The 22,736-nt window shown below is 42.4% G+C and overlaps 1 protein-coding gene across 2 annotated transcripts in view; it reads left to right on the forward strand.

Annotated features, from left to right (window-relative positions):
- Window positions 1-7,984: 7,984 nt before the first annotated feature.
- Window positions 7,985-22,736, forward strand: part of LOC122938483 (leukocyte elastase inhibitor-like) — a 46,327-nt gene continuing 31,575 nt past the window's right edge. For both annotated transcript variants that reach the window (XM_044294021.1, XM_044294022.1), the window contains exon 1: window positions 7,985-8,096. The gene's annotated coding sequence lies outside the window, so the exon portion shown is untranslated. The remainder of the gene's footprint in view (window positions 8,097-22,736) is intronic.

Here is a 22,736-nt window from a genome sequence, read left to right on the forward strand (position 1 = left end):
TAGTTTACACGTGCCTCTGGACTGCCGCTCCATGCCCATTGACTATAATGGGGGTGTTGCCTGAGTTCCGGCGGCAGTACGGCAGCGCACAGTAAGAGGCCACCAAAACTCCACCACCGCCCCCATTATAGTTAATGGGGATGGATCTTCAGTCCGGGGGCACATGTAAATCACCGGCAGGATCCGTCAGGCTGTTCACCCGCCGGACAGCCTGCCCTGCCAGTAATGAGAAATTAGCCTAAAACTTGGTCAGCGACTGCAGAGATACTTGTCTGGACATGAGGTGAAGAGGAAGCTGATAGCCAAACAGCAGGTATGCAGTGAAGTGCCATGAGAGCCAGGCAGGCCAAGGAGGTGGCAGTCAGGGTGCTGGTGAAGGGTGACCAGAGACAGTACTGACTCTAGGATGCCATCTTCTGCCCATCTCTGCTGTCCATACCAGCCCAGGCCCAGGGTAGGCCTGGTATAGAGATGGGCAGATGGCATCCCAGAGGCAGTACTGTCTCAGTGCCTCTCTACCGTTATCATTCCACATCAGAACCATGAATGCCAGACTGCCATGCCACCTATTTGGCCTGGCAGAGCTCTGGCACTTCACTCACTGATTTATTACCCTTATTATTGCATGCCCAGGCAGTGGTGCACACTGTAAACCCACCAGCCACCATCCCCCCACACACAGACTCAGGGAGGTCATCATTCATGGTGACATGGTCACTAATTCACTTGAATATGATAATGTTGTAGACGTACTGCTCAAAAATTATTATTTACTGCCTATCTAAAGTACGTTAAAAACACTTTATTTGATAATGTTAAAAATAATAAATCTCCACATGAATAGGCTGATAACTGGAATATTTCAGACTATATGCTGGTTCCTAGTAACACCCTACCACAAAGACTCCTTTATATTTAGGAGTATATGGATAATGGAAAAAATCCTCTAGTGATCTTACAGGGATATTTTTGCACTACATATACGGGGCTGTAAACCCTTTGGTGAGTGCTGTATAGGGTCTCACACTTAGAGGATTAATCCCTAATAGGCTCAGTATGGAAGCGAGAGTCAGTCTGCATGTATTTCTGTACTGCAGTCTAATGCTCAACGCGTTTCCCTATCCGACTATTGTCGGTATTTCATCAGGAGCATTAGACTGCAGTACAGAAATACATGCAGACTGACTCTTGGTTCCATACTGAGCCTATTACCCTGGGTTCACACCTGAGCGTTTCTGAAACGCGCGTTTTACGCGCGTTTTTGTCGCGCGTTCTTATGCGCGTTTTTTGTAATAGTAAACGCGCGTTTGACGCGCGTTTGTGTCATTGACTGCAGTGTCCTATGGCCACAAACGCGCGTCAAAACGCCCCAAAGAAGCTCAAGTACTTGTTTGAGCGTCGGGCGTTTTACAGCGCGTTCGTACGCGCTGTAAAACGCCCAGGTGTGAACCATTCCCATAGGGAAGCATTGGATTTCATGTCTTGAGCGTTTTACAGCGCGTTTGAACGCGCTGTAAAACGCTCAGGTGTGAACCCAGGGTTAGGGATTAATCCTCTAAGTGTGAGACCCTATACAGCACTCACCAAAGGGTTTACAGCCCCGTATATGTAGTGCAAAAATATCCCTGTAAGATCACTAGAGGATTTTTTCCATTATCCATATACTCCTAAATATAAAGGAGTCTTTGTGGTAGGGTGTTACTAGGAACCAGCATATAAATAGTCTGAAATATTCCAGTTATCAGCCTATTCATGTGGAGATTTATTATTTTTAACATTATCAAATAAAGTGTTTTTAATGTACTTTAGATAGGCAGTAAATGGTGACATGGTCACCCAACTTAATCACTGACATGACAGTGACACTAACAGTTACTCAGCCTCAGCGGCGTGGGGCAGCAGCTGCCTGGCTCCCCCTTTACCTCTGCTCTGTAGTCTGGACTCTAGGCTCAGGGCTCACTCAGGCTGACTGGTCAGTGACTGACTGTCTGACTCAACAGTTCTCTCTGGACTGGAGTCTGACAGGACTCAGTCTTCCGCCGCCGCCGCCTCCTGCTTCTGGCGATCTTCTACTGGGCAACTGGCAGTGGCTTCTGCTGGCTCTGGCTCCCGCGCTCCGCACTGTGTTTGCCGCCTGGAAAGTGGGCGGAGCCGGAGGGAGCCAGGCCAGCGGCCAGCCTAATGACCCACTAGCACTAGGAGAAGGAGGCGGCGAAGAGAAGGAGGCGGCGCCAGCCGCCAATCATGATGTATGTATGTTAATGACGCTAGCTAGTGAACTGTTCAGAGTAAGTTAACCAGTAGTGCGCCCGCCGCGACCGCACAAATCATGAATCATCTGCATCAGGGCGGCAGGGCCGGGCGGGCGCGCACTAAACAGCTGAGCTCTCTGCCTCTCTGGCCGGCCGTTGCGCCGCATGCCACAACGGCGCAACCTGAAAAAAAAACTTACATTATAAAATCTTTCAGCCGGCGCCGGAGCGCCCCCCTGCAGTTTGGCGCCCGGGGCAACGGCCCCCCTGGCCCCCCCCACGCTACGCCCCTGCTTTGCAGGAAACAGAGACAAGTGCAAATAGGGTAAGGGTCTCTTTACAGCCCTCTTTAAGAAAAATCCAAACTTACTATAAAAAAAAATATTCCTGTCAGCAACCTAAGTTGCTTCTTTATTTGTCTTGTATATGTGTATATCTCTGGCTTTGGAATATCTGGGTATACAGTATATGCAGTTCAGCCGTTGTTGCCAGTTGAGTCAGGGAGAAAAGGGTAAAACATAAAACTACTGAATTACATAAGAATGCTTCAGGGCAGGACACTATTTGTGGCTGTGAAGCCATACAGTACCCGCTATCAACAAATTCAAAACAAGAAATCTCTAGCATTCTGTAAAAACGTCCTTATTGGAAAATACTTAAAAATATCTTGTACCATGATTAAAAAACATACTACGCATTTCAGACATAGTATGACTTGTCCTTAATCATGGTATACTGCTCTTATGTACTAACTAACTCTTTTATAGTATCTCTAACCTCACAAGATGTTCAGCAAAATGAAACTAGAGAATTAACCCTATGTTGTTCTCACATGATGTTCACTGCAGTATGTAAGAACAGCATAGGGTTAATTCTCTAGTTCAGCTTTGCAGAACACCTTGTGAGGTTTAGAAATACTATAAAAGAGTTGATTAGTACATAAGACCACTATACCATGATTAAGGACATGTCATACTATGTTTGAAACGCGTAGGTGTGATTTTATTCGTTGTACATGATGTTTTAAAGGATTTTCCAATAAAGATGTTGTACCTGTTTCTGGCTCAGGACATCTAGCATCCAACAGAGACAAATCGCTGAACATAATCAGTTTTCTTCTCTGTACCCACTGCTTGATCAAGACCACAAATACGTCTTTTTACTGAGGGGTCTAGGCTAGGCAGCTGGCTTTAATCGATAATGATATGTACCCAAAATGGTGCATTAAAAACTATTACTTATGCCTCAAAACAATAAGCCCTCATACAGGTATATTAATACAAAAAAAAAAAAAGTTTTAGTTCTTGGAGAACAATGATGAAAAAAATTTGCATGGTCACTAAGGGGGGGATAAATAGGTTGCCTGAGCTGTTTTATTTTAAAAATGGGAGAAACACGGCTATAATAATAATACTTACCCCCTCAAGCACCTTCAGTTTTTTATACTGCATCACAAAACAGCATTTCTTTATGTATAGGACCCAGCACACTTGGGCATTACGTTGACAATATATTGATTTCTATAGGTACCATTTAATGCCTCATTGCTCCTGGGATGGCACTGCAGGAAAAATGAGCACTTGTAATCAGGTTCCCGGGCATGTTAAATTTATATATTTATTTATTTATACTAAATAAATAATTTAATTTAAAAAAAGACATGTGATAATATGGATGTCAAATATCCAGTTCAGTCAGAAGCTAAGCTCTTTTTTTTACCCTAAAATATAAATGATTCCTCATACAATCATAAATTGCAATAGATTCCAAGAAACCTGTTCTTACATTATTGTGTTTCCGAGACACAGCACTGAATGTCTCCATCTGCTTCTCCCTGTACTGGTGCTGTAATGGTGCTCACCATCTTGAAATGGTCCACATTTATTGACTTTTGAACTTACAGATGGGTCCCTCACCTTTTCTTGAATTTGGTTGTCCAACGCTTTACAAGTGATGGCCTATCCTCCAGATATGTCACCCCCGTTTGATCAGCAGGGGTCCGAAACTATTGCCTCCCCCACAGTGTTTTCATGCCTATTTGTTTTTTGTTTTTTTATGGTGACAATTTGTATTTTTACGGTTTAGTTTCCCTTCCTTTATAGGACACGAGCTGTTTTCAGAGCCGGACTGGGCTTCCCTGTTGCCCATATATTGATTTTCCAGTCTTACCTGTCTTTCTGCATGTTTAACAATGCAAAATGAAAAGCTAAAACTCACAAGAATGCAATAAGCAGAGAAGGGAAATTCTCACATACAGTAGTCATTTTTTTCTTTGCGAAGTAGTTTGCATTCCTAGACTAAATGACTAGTTTAGACTCTAGTCTGAAACTGCAGTTACCAATTCACCCACCCCGATTCTCATCTCATTCTGATCATAGTTGTTAATGTTACTGGCAGCGAGGCGCCTTGGGGTTCTGCACTGCATCAGACCAGATGACGGTAAAAAGACTTTTGGGGACACATATCAAAACTGGCGCTAAGGAAAACTGACTTAGTTGCCCATAGCAACCAGTGAGACCTTTCATTTTTCAGTGCTCCTTTGGAAAATGAAAGGATCAATCTGATTGGTTGCCATGGGTAACTAAACCAGTATTCCTTTGCACCAGTTTTGATAAATGTCTTCCTTTGTGTATAAAAAGAAGAAGTCTGAGGCACTGATAGTGTCTCAGACCTGTGCATAAAAGAAGGGCCAGCGCCAGACTCCAACATTATCCAAGATGATTCCAACTTTAATTCCAAAATTGTGCTGCATTTTGGGGACAAAAACATTTGATGCAAGACACATGCATGGCTATATGTATGCTGAATAAGCCCTGGAACACACATTCAAAATGCGTCCTGATGTATGCATGCTTTTCTAATTGTGTGGGAGTGTGATTGGCTGTTATGTGTCATCTAGGAGTGTTCGTAATGGCTTGGGATCGTAACATAATGGGTTAATAAGGAACACACAACGCTTAGCCCCCAAACGATATGTACAGTATACGATATGAATACTTTTTACCAAGTACGATTGGACCCACCTCCAACAGTTTTTCATCATAAAGCCCTGTAATCGAAGGCATAGCTATCAGGGAAGCAGTGGAAGCAACTGTTTCGGGTCCCGAGCTTAGAAGGGGCCCGGAAGCAGTAGCAGGGCCTTTAGATGCAGCAGGCAGCGTATGGTGGAGGGCAGCATTGAAGCTAGGAGCAGCTGTTGTCAGCAGCAGTCTATGCTGCTACCTTAAAAAAATGTCCTTGGAGCTTCCTTAAGATGGAGCCCAGATATGTGCCCCCCTGACAGTAGTATGCCCTCCTCCCCCACTCACTCTTGTACTGACTAGACACTGACAGCTGTGCCCCGTCACAGTAATATGCCTAGATACAGTATGTGCCTCCTCGCAGTAATATGCCCAGTTGTTATGTGCCACCTCACACTAATATGCCCAGCTGTTTCCCCTCACAGTAATATGCCCAATGCTGTGCTCCCTCACAGTATTATTCCCAGTTGTGGCCCCCTCACAGTAATATGCCCAGCTGTGCACCCTCACAGTAAAGTAATAGAAACATAGAAACATAGAATGTGTCGGCAGATAAGAACCATTTGGCCCATCTAGTCTGCCCAATATATCTGAATCCTATGAATAGTCCCTGGCCCTATCTTATATGAAGGATAGCCTTATGCCTATCCCATGCATGCTTAAACTCCTTCACTGTATTTGCAGCTACCACTTCTGCAGGAAGGCTATTCCATGCATCCACTACTATGCCCAGCTGTACCCCCTCACAGTAAAGTAATATGTCCAGCTATACCCCCTCACAGTAACGTAACGTGCCCAGCTGTGCCCCCTCAAGTAAAGTAATTTGCCCAGCTGTGCCCCCTCACAGTAAAGTAATATGTCCAGCTGTGCACCCTCACAGTAAAGTAATATGTCCAGGTGTGCCCCATCACAGTAATCTGGCACAGCACCCCATCACTCTCCTTCATGGTCAAATAGCCCTTACACAGCCTGGGGGTGTGTTTGGGGTCATTGTCCTGTTAAAAAATGAATGATGGTCCAACTAAATGCAAACCGGATGGAATAGCATGCCGCTGCAAGATGCTGTGGTAGCCATGCTGGTTCAGTATTACCCTTTGGTCTACATGACGCTCCCAACACGTTTCAAAGGCTAATGGACGTTGTACTACACCCACATAGTCAGTACGCCTCGGTGTACCTGGACTATATAGTTATCCATAGCACCGACTGGGAAAGTCACCTATCTAAAATACAGGATGTAGTGGACTTAACCACTAACCCAAAAAAGTGCGCGATAGGGTTAGAAGAGACCAAGTACCTGGGGTATGTAATTGGGAGTTGAATGATCAAACCTCAGGTGAACAAAATTGAGGCAATTAGGAATTGGCCCCGACCTGTCACTACTCGGCAAGTAAAGTCGTTCCTGGGTATGGTGGGGTACTATATCAGGTTTGTCCCTAATTTTGCTACAGTCGCCGCACCATTGACAAGCCTTTTGAAGGGACGCAAGTCGGTGACGGTTCAGTGGAATGAAAAGGCGGAAGAGGCTTTCTCAGCTTTGAAGTCTGCCCTGTGTGGGTCCCCGGTATTGGTGACACCTGACTTCAAGAGGGAATTTGTGGTACAGACCGATGCCTTTGAAGTAGGCCTCGGAGCTGTACTCTCTCAGGACATCAATGGGGAGGAACATCCTGTTGTTTTCCTCAGCCGAAAGCTTACCACAGCCGAGACTAGGTACAGTATAGTGGAGAGAGAGTGCCTGGCCATCAAATGGGCACTCGAATCTCTCCGTTATTATCCGTTGGGGAGAAAGTTCCGCCTGGTGGCCGACCACTCCCCTCTCAAGTGGATGAGCCAAGTCAGTGAGAGGAATGCTCGGGTCACCAGATGGTTCTTCTCGTTACAGAACTTCAAGTTCTCAGTGGAACACAGGGCAGGCCGCTTACAGTGAAACGCAGATGCCATGTCCCGGGTACACTGTCTGGCGAGTGTTCACCCCCTCAGGGTTGAACAAAGGGGGGAGGTATGTAGGAAGGTGCAAGGGTCCATCATTGACGAAAGGTACGTGTCACCGAGATTCCTGGCCTTGGTGAGATAAGAGCCGATACTTTCATGTGTCAGCGGCAGCTAGTGCTGGCTGACATGGTTTTGCTATTTAGTATGGCTGTTTCTGGAAGCAGCCAAAGGGTGGGTGGCTGCTCCCCCATGCCAGGCCGGGTCTTGGTTTGGGCTATAAAACACAGGCAGCACTGTCAGGTGGTAGGAATTTACTCCTCTCTGACAGTGAAGTTCTGGCAGTCTCTGTGTTGGGATCTGGGAGTTTGGGCTTGGGTAAGGGCCTGCTACCTTGTTGGTGTGAGAGCAAGTGGTTTCTGCTATGTACAAAGACTTTTGCATTGCTGCATGGTGTGAACAAACACCAGACTCAAGGTGACTGTTTTCCTTGAAACTAACTTTTCGTTTTGCTTATCCTTATATGTGAATAAACACCGAACTGTTTAAGTTAAAGACGTTGTCGTTGCCTCTATACTGCGTCCGCAAGCCTGTCTACCAGAGCAAATCTCCACAATACATTACAATTTTCATATATAATTTATAATGTTATGTCTGGCAAAGATCTCCATAAAGGACATTGTTCATTGATCTAATCTACAAATGACTGCCCAGTGCAATCACCTAGGAATCATGACATCAGATCCGCTGTGCTTTTACACCCTCCCCTTCTTCCTAAGTCTTGTTACAGTTTCACATACAGCAGAAGAAAGCTGCAGTAACTGGCCACTACCCACCTGAGAAATCTACAGCTGTGACAGCTTTGGAGGAAACAGAGACAAGTGCAAATAGGGTAAGGGTCTCTTTACAGCCCTCTTTAAGAAAAATCCAAACTTACTATAAAAAAAAAATATTCCTGTCAGCAACCTAAGTTGCTTCTTTATTTGTCTTGTATATGTATATCTCTGGCTTTGGAATATCTGGGTATACAGTATATGCAGTTCAGCCGTTGTTGCCAGTTCAGTCAGGGAGAAAAGGGTAAAACATAAAACTACTGAATTACATAAGAATGCTTCAGGGCAGGACACTATTTGTGGCTGTGAAGCCATACAGTACCCGCTATCAACAAATTCAAAACAAGAAATCTCTAGCATTCTGTAAAAACTTCCTTATTGGAAAATACTTAAAAATATCTTGTACCATGATTAAAAAACATACTACGCATTTCAGACATAGTATGACTTGTCCTTAATCATGGTATACTGCTCTTATGTACTAACTAACTCTTTTATAGTATCTCTAACCTCACAAGATGTTCAGCAAAATGGAACTAGAGAATTAACCCTATGTTGTTCTCACATGATGTTCACTGCAGTATGTAAGAACAGCATAGGGTTAATTCTCTAGTTCAGCTTTGCAGAACACCTTGTGAGGTTTAGAAATACTATAAAAGAGTTGATTAGTACATAAGACCACTATACCATGATTAAGGACATTTCATACTATGTTTGAAACGCGTAGGTGTGATTTTATTCGTTGTACATGATGTTTTAAAGGATTTTCCAATAAAGACGTTGTACCTGTTTCTGGCTCAGGACATCTAGCATCCAACAGAGACAAATCGCTGAACATAATCAGTTTTCTTCTCTGTACCCACTGCTTGATCAAGACCACAAATACGTCTTTTTACTGAGGGGTCTAGGCTAGGCAGCTGGCTTTAATCGATAATGATATGTACCCAAAATGGTGCATTAAAAACTATTACTTATGCCTCAAAACAATAAGCCCTCATACAGGTATATTGATACAAAAAAAAAAAAAGTTTTAGTTCTTGGAGAACAATGATGAAAAAAATTTGCATGGTCACTAAGGGGGGGATAAATAGGTTGCCTGAGCTGTTTTATTTTAAAAATGGGAGAAACACGGCTATAATAATAATACTTACCCCCTCAAGCACCTTCAGTTTTTTATACTGCATCACAAAACAGCATTTCTTTATGTATAGGACCCAGCACACTTGGGCATTACGTTGACAATATATTGATTTCTATAGGTACCATTTAATGCCTCATTGCACCTGGGATGGCACTGCAGGAAAAATAAGCACTTGTAATCAGGTTCCCGGGCATGTTAAATGTATATATTTATTTATTTATACTGAATAAATAATTTAATTTAAAAAAAGACATGTGATAATATGGATGTCAAATATCCAGTTCAGTCAGAAGCTAAGCTCTTTTTTTTACCCTAAAATATAAATGATTCCTCATACAATCATAAATTGCAATAGATTGCAAGAAACCTGTTCTCACATTATTGTGTCTCGGAGACACAGCACTGAATGTCTCCATCTGCTTCTCCCTGTACTGGTGCTGTAATGGTGCTCACCATCTTGAAATGGTCCACATTTATTGACTTTTGAACTTACAGATGGGTCCCTCACCTTTTCTTGAATTTGGTTGTCCAACGCTTTACAAGTGATGGCCTATCCTCCAGATAGGCCCCCACTGTCTGTCTGATCAGCAGGCGTCGGAAACTATTGCCTCCCCCACAGTGTTTTCATGCCTATTTGTTTTTTGTTTTTTTATGGTGACAATTTGTATTTTTACGGTTTAGTTTCCCTTCCTTTATAGGACACGAGCTGTTTTCAGAGCCGGACTGGGCTTCCCTGTGGCCATTATATTGATTTTCCAGTCTTACCTGTCTTTCTGCATGTTTAACAATGCAAAATGAAAAGCTAAAACTCACAAGAATGCAATAAGCAGAGAAGGGAAATTCTCACATACAGTAGTCATTTTTTTCTTTGCGAAGTAGTTTGCATTCCTAGACTAAATGACTAGTTTAGACTCTAGTCTGAAACTGCAGTTACCAATTCGCCCACCCCGATTCTCATCTCATTCTGATCATAGTTGTTAATGTTACTGGCAGTGAGGCGCCTTGGGGTTCTGCACTGCATCAGACCAGATGACGGTAAAAAGACTTTTGGGGACACATATCAAAACTGGCGCTAAGGAAAACTGACTTAGTTGCCCATAGTAACCAATGAGACCTTTCATTTTTCAGTGCTCCTTTGGAAAATGAAAGGATCAATCTGATTGGTTGCCATGGGTAACTAAACCAGTATTCCTTTGCACCAGTTTTGATAAATGTCTTCCTTTGTGTATAAAAAGAAGAAGTCTGAGGCACTGATAGTGTCTCAGACCTGTGCATAAAAGAAGGGCCAGCGCCAGAGGCTAGACTCCAACATTATCCAAGATGATTCCAACTTTAATTCCAAAATTGTGCTGCATTTTGGGGACAAAAACATTCGATGCAAGACACATGCATGGCTATATGTATGCTGAATAAGCCCTGGAACACACATTCAAAATGCGTCCTGATGTATGCATGCTTTTCTAATTGTGTGGGAGTGTGATTGGCTGTTATGTGTCATCTAGGAGTGTTCGTAATGGCTTGGGATCGTAACATAATGGGTTAATAAGGAACACACAACGCTTAGCCCCCAAACGATATGTACAGTATACGATATGAATACTTTTTACCAAGTACGATTGGACCCACCTCCAACAGTTTTTCATCATAAAGCCCTGTAATCGAAGGCATAGCTATCAGGGAAGCAGTGGAAGCAACTGTTTCGGGTCCCGAGCTTAGAAGGGGCCCGGAAGCAGTAGCAGGGCCTTTAGACGCAGCAGGCAGCGTATGGTGGAGGGCAGCATTGAAGCTAGGAGCAGCTGTTGTCAGCAGCAGCCTATGCTGCTACCTTAAAAAAAATCTCCTTGGAGCTTCCTTAAGATGGAGCCCAGATATGTGCCCCCTCACAGTAGTATGCCCTCCTCCCCCACTCACTCTTGTACTGACTAGACACTGACAGCTGTGCCCCGTCACAGTAATATGCCCAGATACAGTATGTGCCTCCTCGCAGTAATATGCCCAGTTGTTATGTGCCACCTCACACTAATATGCCCAGCTGTTTCCCCTCACAGTAATATGCCCAATGCTGTGCTCCCTCACAGTAATATTCCCAGTTGTGGCCCCCTCACAGTAATATGCCCAGCTGTGCACCCTCCCAGTAAAGTAATATGCCCAGCTGTACCCCCTCACAGTAAAGTAATATGTCCAGCTATACCCCCTCACAGTAACGTAACGTGCCCAGCTGTGCCCCCTCAAGTAAAGTAATTTGCCCAGCTGTGCCCCCTCACAGTAAAGTAATATGTCCAGCTGTGCACCCTCACAGTAAAGTAATATGTCCAGCTGTGCACCCTCACAGTAAAGTAATATGTCCAGCTGTGCCCCCTCACAGTAAAGTAATATGTCCAGCTGTGCACCCTCACAGTAAAGTAATATGCCTAGCTGTGCCCCCTTCACAGGCAATAAAAATAATAATACACAGAGCTCCCGGCCACCCCCGCCCCTGCCAAGAACTGCAGTGTGGAGCGCAGACAGGGGAGGAATGATGGAGCAGCGAGCAGACGGACGGCTCTTGCTTTATCATTACAGGAAGCTGTCTCTACTTCCTATGGAAGCAGAAGACAGCTGACAGAAAGCGGGACATACCTCCCCTGTACCGGGCACTGAAATCCAGGACTGTCCCACAGGATCCAGGACGAGAGAGCAGGGGTGGACTGGGAACTTAAAGTGGCCCAGTTTTGTAGTTGGGTCCAAACAGATGGAAGGCAGGGCCAACAATACTATATTGTGGTACATTATAACACCGCAACAGAGCCAAATACCACAGTTCATCACAAACTACTGTCGCCAGCAGCACCAAATACATCCCCAAAAGATTCCACTGGCCGGCCTAGAGGAGGGCTCAGGCGGCCCCCTGGGCATGGGACCACCAGGAAATTTCCCTGTAAGGTCTATGGCCAATCCACCTCTGGTTGGGAGGTATCTGGATCCTCCACAGCCTGACAAATCCATCTAGCTTGCATAAAAGGCAAGTGTATGTATGTGAAAGGTGTGTGTGATTATCTATCCATCTATCTATCTAATCTAATATATCTTGTGTGTGTGTATATATATATATATATATATATATATAGCAGAAAAAGAGATTTGGCGGCACCAGTCTGTTGGCTCAGGTGCTATGTCCAAAGGAATGAGCTTTCACCTTCTTATATATGTAGAGAATCGGACAGCACTCCAAGACTTGAAAAAAGTAGAAATCTTTAATCACCCATGTGAAAAATAATTGCAACGTTTCAGCTCACAATCAAGCCTTTCTCAAGCAATGAAAGACAAGACTGTGCATGTCTTATACAGCTTTTTCAAAAATCAGACAACCAATGAATTTTACAAATCAAGACATGTGACTATTAAACATGTGAGAGTAGTTCACCTCATTAGATCATGTGAACAATTACTTATGCAAAGTACCATACTGCTGGATACACAGGGATGTGTCCATTAGTGTTGCATCCAGACTTATAACATTTGAATAATGTATATAACAAAGTGCATATGTGCATAGATAAAGTGCATAAAGATACAAAAAAATAAATCATATATTGATGTTTAAAATCATACACCACGGAGGCTGAGGGAAAACAGTGAAAGTTTGATCATGTTCGACAAAACCGCATGTTCATGTGAATACTGGCCAAAAGCAGCACTGTTGACTAATACTGTCAATACCACAGAATGTCAAAGACAGACCTCCGCCTACAATGTGCGCTCGCAACTGCGCTCCAATACATCATCGGCAACCAGATTTCCTAATATTGCCGTGTAGGAGCTATTGCATGCGCACAATGTGACATTATTAAAGGCATCGTCTTTGTAGTAAGGCGCTTGACACTGTATATACTTAACTGTCAGGACCCATCAGAGAGGGATCCATCCTCCCGGGTAGATCAACCCCTCCAAAGTTATGGTCAGGTAAGGGGGACACCACATGCAAATGTAGTGCACCCCGAACAGTCTCATTATAACGGTCCATAGACAGTTTAATGGGGATCTCCCATATAAATCACTTAATAGCAGAAATTGATTTTGACACAGCGTGGATACAGTAACAGAGGAAAATCTATCCAGTTAAATTTATACACATAGAACATCGCGAGCTGTCACATGTGTCCAGACTTCTATGTTCACTGTTTCCGCATCAGTCTGCATGGTGTCTAAAAAACAATAAGAGAAAATTACTCATATGCTTGTGAATCTTATCTAAATTCCATCTTCACAACAGGGATCATGTCAGAAAGCATAAAGAGTGGGGTATCAGGCAAACAGTCATCTAGAAGCATCCAGGATTATATTCCACATTTAACCCTTTAGGTTTTAGGCTATCTAAAGTGTAGATCCACCACATTTCTTTATTTTTCAATATTTTTAATCGGTTGCCCCCTCTCCTAGGGGGGGGTACATGGTCTACAATCCAGCATATTAATTCACGTTCTGAATGTTTCTGCTCAGAAAAATGCTTCGGTACTGGTAAATCATGTCGTTTTTGGCGAATTGAAAATCTATGGTTATTTAACCTGGTTTTCAAATCAGTGGAGGTTTCTCCCACATATAAAATTTTACATGGGCAGGTTAACACATAGATTACAAAATTAGAATTACACGTCAAATGAAAATTAATAGGATAAGTTTTACCAGTGGCAGGGTGTATAAAGCTGCGTCCCTTGCCTATGTATTTGCAATTTACGCAGCTTAAACATGGGAAGCTGCCCAATCCATATTTTGACAATTTCATTTGACGTGTTCGCTGCCTTGAACCACAATCTGCTCTCACCAATTGATCTTTCAGACTGCTAGCTCTCCGGTATGAAAACAGGGGAGGCAGTCTGAATTCTTGAATATCACTGAAGGTATTGCCCAGTATACTCCAATGTTTTTTAATAATCTTGCTAATAGCTGCACTTTCCTCCGTATGTGTGGAGATAAAAGGAATCCGACGTTGGGGATTTTCTTTATCCTTCCTCACTAAGGTCAACTTTCTGTCCATCTCCAAAGCCTTATATTTGTGTGTATGTAGCAACATTGGCGGATAGCCCCTGTCTTCAAACTTCCTTGACATATCCTCAAGGGCCTCCGTCAAATTGCTATCCTCTGACGTTATCCTACGTACCCGCAAAAATTGCGAGTACGGTAAATGCCTAACCATATTTTTCGGATGATTGCTATCATACCTTAATATGGTATTCTTGTCTGTAGGTTTAGTGTATAATTTAGTAAGGAACTTTTCCCCAGACCAGACAACCGTGGTATCAAGGAACTGTACCTCAGTGTGTGAAAAAATCAATGTGAATTGAAGATCACTATTAATGCTGTTTAAATACATATGGAAGTCAATTAATTCCTTCTCCATGCCAGTCCAAATGAGGAAGACGTCATCGATATAACGCCACCACCGCAGAACGTGTCTGAAGTGGTGTGAAACATAGATGACGTCTTCCTCAAATTTTCGCATAAAAATATTCGCAAACGTTGGGGCCACATTCGACCCCATCGCTACTCCCCTTAATTGCTTATAAAAGGAATCTTGAAACAGAAAGTAGTTCCAATGTAGAACAATACGCAAGAGAGATAAAATGAAATGTATGGCTGATTCAGTCATTGAGGAGAGTACTAACATACATTCAACAGCCGTTATGCCCAACGTGTGGTCAATTGAGGTGTAGAGAGAGACTACATCGAAAGATGCAAGAATATATGTCTGCTCTCTATCCACCTCAATTGCATTGAGTTTACACAAAAAATCGGTCGTGTCTTGAATGTATGAGACCGCCCCTGTCGCAAAATTGCGAAGTATCTTGTCCAGGAAAATGGCGATGTTGCTGAATATTGACTCAGAGCCAGATACTATCGGCCGGCCAGGGGGATCAACCAAGGATTTGTGGACCTTGGGAAGCACATACATCACTGGTGTGACTGGATGTGTCACCACAAGGTACTCACAAAAATCCCGGTCGATCACCCCCGCCGCCAATGCATCAGTAAGACACTGTCCAATAATCCTGGCAATATCAAATTTTGGGTCATAATTAATCGGCAAATACACATTTATGTCACTAAGCTGACGTTCTATTTCCGCAATATATTTGTGTTTATCAAGGATGACTACCCCCCCACCCTTATCGGCAGGTTTAATTACCAAATGGGGATCATTCCTTAATTGATCTAAGGCGGCTATTTCAAATTTCGTCATATTAGGACGGGTAAATCTATGAGTAACAGATGATTTCAGAGCGGACAAATCCTTTTTAACCACATTCATAAAGGCCTCCAACGCAGGGTTATCAACCACTGGTGTGAAGGTACTTTTCCCTGGTAGACTGAGTCTCCTCATGCAAAACTCGCTCGCCGGAGGGGAGTCAGTCTGCACTTTATAATAGTCACATGTTTAATAGTCACATGTCTTGATTTGTAAAATTCATTGGTTGTCTGATTTTTGAAAAAGCTGTATAAGACATGCACAGTCTTGTGTTTCATTGCTTGAGAAAGGCTCGATTGTGAGCTGAAACGTTGCAATTATTTTTCACATGGGTGATTAAAGATTTCTACTTTTTTCAAGTCTTGGAGTGCTGTCCGATTCTCTACATATATAAGAAGGTGAAAGCTCATTCCTTTGGACATAGCACCTGAGCCAACAGACTGGTGCCGCCAAATCTCTTTTTCTGCTATATGTATACAGCTTTTTTGGCAGAGCACAGCGAATTATTTATACAACATTTTTTATATTATAACTTTTCACCATGGAACTTGATCCAACATGTGGATCCACCTTCACACAGTAGGAGGCCGAGAGCATTATACGTCGGATTGATGGAGATGCAGCCTTTCTAAACATCCCTTCCACTAAAGAGCTGAAAAAAAGGTACGACCTTTTAACAAAGAAATCTACTGCATTACGTCTTCATATGACTACATTGGGCGAATATTATAAAGTCAAACGCATACCTCGGGGTATGAGATCCAACCTATGCCCCAATCTGTTCACAAATGACTCAATTTTTTGTAAAAAATTTGAGGCACTCTCCACCAGATACTCACTGGACTTTATTTTGCTGAATATACAGTTTTTGCAAACCGAACTTTCCATCTTGTCGGTAGAAATTAGTGAGACAGAAGAACGCTTGAAAACACTTCTGACACTTGAAGAATCCACTGCATTTTTTGAAAGATCAGCCGCATGGCTACTAAAAACTCAAGTTGAAGCGGAGGAAATTAAGCGTTCCAAATGGAACAGAGATTTGGACGACTATAAGAAAGGAAATATTTATACCTGGCAGACGGACACTAGAAATCCTAATGTGAATTATAATGATAATAAAAGAAAGAAGAGATTGCCACAGTTGTCCACATCCACATCTTCTCGCGCCCCTTTTTTAGGGAAGGAACCAGCACTTGTAAACGGAACCGGACCCGAAGAGGAGGACGTAGACACAGACGGCATAAAAACCCGGAACAGCAAGCTACGACCACAGAGCAAACCGCAGCAAAGGAAGAAATGACTGTCATTAATTTATCCTCCAAGTTACTCACACCGTTTCAAGTGAGTGTACTCTCCAAGGGATTATCATATTGTCCAAATGCACATGTTAACTGGTTTAATCTTGAGACAGATATGTGTGGTTTTTTCAGATCTATAAAATTAAAAATATGGTTTCACAATAAAGTGCAGACTGACTCCCCTCCGGCGAGCGAGTTTTGCATGAGGAGACTCAGTCTACCTGCGTTGGAGGCCTTTATGAATGTGGTTAAAAAGGATTTGTCCGCTCTGAAATCATCTGTTACTCATAGATTTACCCGTCCTAATATGACGAAATTTGAAATAGCCGCCTTAGATCAATTAAGGAATGATCCCCATTTGGTAATTAAACCTGCCGATAAGGGTGGGGGGGTAGTCATCCTTGATAAACACAAATATATTGCGGAAATAGAACGTCAGCTTAGTGACATAAATGTGTATTTGCCGATTAATTATGACCCAAAATTTGATATTGCCAGGATTATTGGACAGTGTCTTACTGATGCATTGGCGGCGGGGGTGATCGACCGGGATCTTTGTGAGTACCTTGTGGTGACACATCCAGTCACACCAGTGATGTATGTGCTTCCCAAGGTCCACAAATCTCTGGTTGATCCCCCTGGCCGGCCGATAGTATCTGGCTCTGAGTCAATATTCAGCAACATCGCCATTTTCCTGGACAAGATACTTCGCAATTTTGCGACAGGGGCGGTCTCATACATTCAAGACACGACCGTTTTTTTGTGTAAACTCAATGCAATTGAGGTGGATAGAGAGCAGACATATATTCTTGCATCTTTCGATGTAGTCTCTCTCTACACCTCAATTGACCACACGTTGGGCATAACGGCTGTTGAATGTATGTTAGTACTCTCCTCAATGACTGAATCAGCCATACATTTCATTTTATCTCTCTTGCGTATTGTTCTACATTGGAACTACTTTCTGTTTCAAGATTCCTTTTATAAGCAATTAAGGGGAGTAGCGATGGGGTCGAATGTGGCCCCAACGTTTGCGAATATTTTTATGCGAAAATTTGAGGAAGACGTCACCTATGTTTCACACCACTTCAGACACGTTCTGCGGTGGTGGCGTTATATCGATGACGTCTTCCTCATTTGGACTGGCATGGAGAAGGAATTAATTGACTTCCATATGTATTTAAACAGCATTAATAGTGATCTTCAATTCACATTGATTTTTTCACACACTGAGGTACAGTTCCTTGATACCACGGTTGTCTGGTCTGGGGAAAAGTTCCTTACTAAATTATACACTAAACCTACAGACAAGAATACCATATTAAGGTATGATAGCAATCATCCGAAAAATATGGTTAGGCATTTACCGTACTCGCAATTTTTGCGGGTACGTAGGATAACGTCAGAGGATAGCAATTTGACGGAGGCCCTTGAGGATATGTCAAGGAAGTTTGAAGACAGGGGCTATCCGCCAATGTTGCTACATACACACAAATATAAGGCTTTGGAGATGGACAGAAAGTTGACCTTAGTGAGGAAGGATAAAGAAAATCCCCAACGTCGGATTCCTTTTATCTCCACACATACGGAGGAAAGTGCAGCTATTAGCAAGATTATTAAAAAACATTGGAGTATACTGGGCAATACCTTCAGTGATATTCAAGAATTCAGACTGCCTCCCCTGTTTTCATACCGGAGAGCTAGCAGTCTGAAAGATCAATTGGTGAGAGCAGATTGTGGTTCAAGGCAGCGAACACGTCAAATGAAATTGTCAAAATATGGATTGGGCAGCTTCCCATGTTTAAGCTGCGTAAATTGCAAATACATAGGCAAGGGACGCAGCTTTATACACCCTGCCACTGGTAAAACTTATCCTATTAATTTTCATTTGACGTGTAATTCTAATTTTGTAATCTATGTGTTAACCTGCCCATGTAAAATTTTATATGTGGGAGAAACCTCCACTGATTTGAAAACCAGGTTAAATAACCATAGATTTTCAATTCGCCAAAAACGACATGATTTACCAGTACCGAAGCATTTTTCTGAGCAGAAACATTCAGAACGTGAATTAATATGCTGGATTGTAGACCATGTACCCCCCCCCTAGGAGAGGGGGCAACCGATTAAAAATATTGAAAAATAAAGAAATGTGGTGGATCTACACTTTAGATAGCCTAAAACCTAAAGGGTTAAATGTGGAATATAATCCTGGATGCTTCTAGATGACTGTTTGCCTGATACCCCACTCTTTATGCTTTCTGACATGATCCCTGTTGTGAAGATGGAATTTAGATAAGATTCACAAGCATATGAGTAATTTTCTCTTATTGTTTTTTAGACACCATGCAGACTGATGCGGAAACAGTGAACATAGAAGTCTGGACACATGTGACAGCTCGCGATGTTCTATGTGTATAAATTTAACTGGATAGATTTTCCTCTGTTACTGTATCCACATTGTGTCAAAATCAATTTCTGCTATTAAGTGATTTATATGGGAGATCCCCATTACACTGTCTATGGACCGTTATAATGAGACGGTTCGGGGTGCACTACATTTGCATGTGGTGTCCCCCTTACCTGACCATAACTTTGGAGGGGTTGATCTACCCGGGAGGATGGATCCCTCTCTGATGGGTCCTGACAGTTAAGTATATACAGTGTCAAGCGCCTTACTACAAAGACGATGCCTTTAATAATGTCACATTGTGCGCATGCAATAGCTCCTACACGGCAATATTAGGAAATCTGGTTGCCGATGATGTGTTGGAGCGCAGTTGCGAGCGCACATTGTAGGCGGAGGTCTGTCTTTGACATTCTGTGGTATTGACAGTATTAGTCAACAGTGCTGCTTTTGGCCAGTATTCACATGAACATGCGGTTTTGTCGAACATGATCAAACTTTCACTGTTTTCCCTCAGCCTCCGTGGTGTATGATTTTAAACATCAATATATGATTTATTTTTTTGTATCTTTATGCACTTTATCTATGCACATATGCACTTTGTTATATACATTATTCAAATGTTATAAGTCTGGATGCAACACTAATGGACACATCCCTGTGTATCCAGCAGTATGGTACTTTGCATAAGTAATTGTTCACATGATCTAATGAGGTGAACTACTCTCACATGTTTAATAGTCACATGTCTTGATTTGTAAAATTCATTGGTTGTCTGATTTTTGAAAAAGCTGTATAAGACATGCACAGTCTTGTGTTTCATTGCTTGAGAAAGGCTCGATTGTGAGCTGAAACGTTGCAATTATTTTTCACATGGGTGATTAAAGATTTCTACTTTTTTCAAGTCTTGGAGTGCTGTCCGATTCTCTACATATATATATATATATATACACACAGTACAGACCAAAAGTTTGGACACACCTTCTCATTCAAAGAGTTTTCTTTATTTTCATGACTATGAAAATTTTAGATTCACACTGAAGGCATCAAAACTATGAATTAACACATGTGGAATTATATACATAACACAAAGTGTGAAACAACTGAAAATATGTCATATTCTAGGTTCTTCAAAGTAGCCACCTTTTGCTTTGATTACTGCTTTGCACACTCTTGGCATTCTCTTGATGAGCTTCAAGAGGTAGTCACCTGAAATGGTTTTCACTTCACAGGTGTGCCCTGTCAGGCTTAATAAGTGGGATTTATTGCCTTATAAATGGGGTTGGGACCATCAGTTGCGTTGTGGAGAAGTCAGGTGGATACACAGCTGATATTCCTACTGAATAGACTGTTCGAATTTGTATTATGGCAAGAAAAAAGCAGCTAAGTAAAGAAAAACGAGTGGCCATCATTACTTTAAGAAATGAAGGTCAGTCAGTCTGAAAAATTGGGAAAACTTTGAAAGTGTCCCCAAGTGCAGTCACAAAAACCATCAAGCGCTACAAAGAAATTGGCTCAAATGCGGACCGCCCCAGGAAAGGAAGACCAAGATTCACCTCTGCTGCGGAGTGTAAGTTCATCTGAGTCAGCAGCTTATAAATCGCCGGTTAACAGCAGCTCAGATTAGAGACCAGGTCAATGCCACACAGAGTTCTAGCAGCAGACACATCTCTAGAACAACTGTTAAGAGGGGACTGTGTGAATCAGGTCTTCATGGTAGAACATCTGCTAGGAAACCACTGCTAAGGACAGGCAACAAGCAGAAGAGACTTGTTTGGGCTAAAGAACACAAGGAATGGACATTAGACCAGTGGAAATCTGTGCTTTGGTCTGATGAGTCCAAATTTGAGATCTTTGGTTCCAACCACCGTATCTTTGTGCGACGCAGAAAAGGTGAACGGATGGACTCTACATGCCTGGTTCCCACCGTGAAGCATGGAGGAGGAGGTGTGATGGTGTGGGGGTGCTTTGCTGGTGACACTGTTGGGGATTTATTTAAAATTAAAGGCATACTGTACCAGCATGGCTACCACAGCATCTTGCAGCGGCATGCTATTCCATCCGGTTTGCGTTTAGTTGGACCATTATTTATTTTTCAACAGGACAATGACCCCAAACACACCTCCAGGCTGTGTAAGGGCTATTTGACCATAAAGGAGAGTGATGGGGTGCTGCGCCAGATGACCTGGCCTCCACAGTCACCGGACCTGAACCCAATCGAGATGGTTTGGGGTGAGTTGGACCGCAGAGTGAAGGCAAAAGGGCCAACAAGTGCTAAGCATCTCTGGGAACTCCTTCAAGACTGTTGGAAGACCATTTCAGGTGACTATCTCTTGAAGCTCATCAAGAGAATGCCAAGAGCGTGCAAAGTAGTAATCAAAGCAAAAGGTAGCTACTTTGAAGAACCTAGAATATGACATATTTTCAGTTGTTTCACACCTTTTTGTTATGTATATAATTCCACATGTGTTAATTCATAGTTTTGATGCCTTCAGTGTGAATCTACAATTTTCATAGTCATGAAAATAAAGAAAACTCTTTGAATGAGAAGGTGTGTCCAAACTTTTGGTCTGTACTGTATGTGTGTGACCGAACCTAGTTATCTCGCCAATGGAGGCTTTTGGTGGAAATTCCAATGCATATGTGAAATGAGAAACAAGCCTAAGGCTTTAATGAATGTATGTGTGTATTCATACATTCAGCCACATACCAAGGATGCATTGCTTAAAAGCACTAACTACTAGACGCCATTCCTGTGGTTGTTTAAAAATGGTTCTGCTATTTTATGCTGTGTATTCGAGTAAGCAAGAGTTTACATCTCTGTTTCATTTTCCGTTCTTCTGATCCGTCAGAAAAATAAGGATCCTGTAAAAAAAAAACTTGATCCTGTTGCATCGGTTATGCATATTTGGCATCCGTTTGAGCTAATTCTATCTGAGATCCGTTTCTTAGACAGAAAGAAAAGTCCTGTATGGCTGAGTTCCCATCAGCGTTTAGCCTTTCCGTTATCTCCTGCACTGTTATAGGCTCCGTTGGGTTCAGTTATGTGCCGAATCCATACTTTCCGTTCTCCTGCTCCTATAACTGAGCAGAAGAACGGAAAGGCTGAACGTTGATGTTAACTCTGCCTATGCAGTACTTTTTTTCCGTATGAAAAACAGATCTCAGAGAGAAATAGCTCAAACGAATGCCAAATGTGCATAACCGATGGAACAGGATCCATTTTTTTTTTTTTTTTTTTTTTTACAGGATCCTTTTTTAAAGGCTGTTTTTTTTTTAAACAAGAATCATCCTGTTTTTTTATTTTCAATTTTTCCGACACATCAGAAGAATGAAAAATGAAACAGAGATGTAAATTCTCCCTAATTATATTTGTTTTGAGTACTTTTTTACATTTTTCTTGTAATTATGATAACAGACCTTTTATTGGCATTGTTTAGTGTGTATAGCTGTAATATTGTGAAAGGCAGGAGTGTACCTATAGTGGAAGCAGGGGACGCAGCTACTGGGGGCCTGAACTAAATAGGGGCCCACCTGAGAGGAGGACTAAAAGATTTTATTGTCATGACCCCCACAATAGTATTATACAGTGACTTTCTATACAGTGACATGATATACAGTATACGGTAT

Source organism: Bufo gargarizans, chromosome 5, assembly GCF_014858855.1.
Source record: "Bufo gargarizans isolate SCDJY-AF-19 chromosome 5, ASM1485885v1, whole genome shotgun sequence".
NCBI classification, from domain to species: Eukaryota; Metazoa; Chordata; class Amphibia; order Anura; family Bufonidae; genus Bufo; species Bufo gargarizans.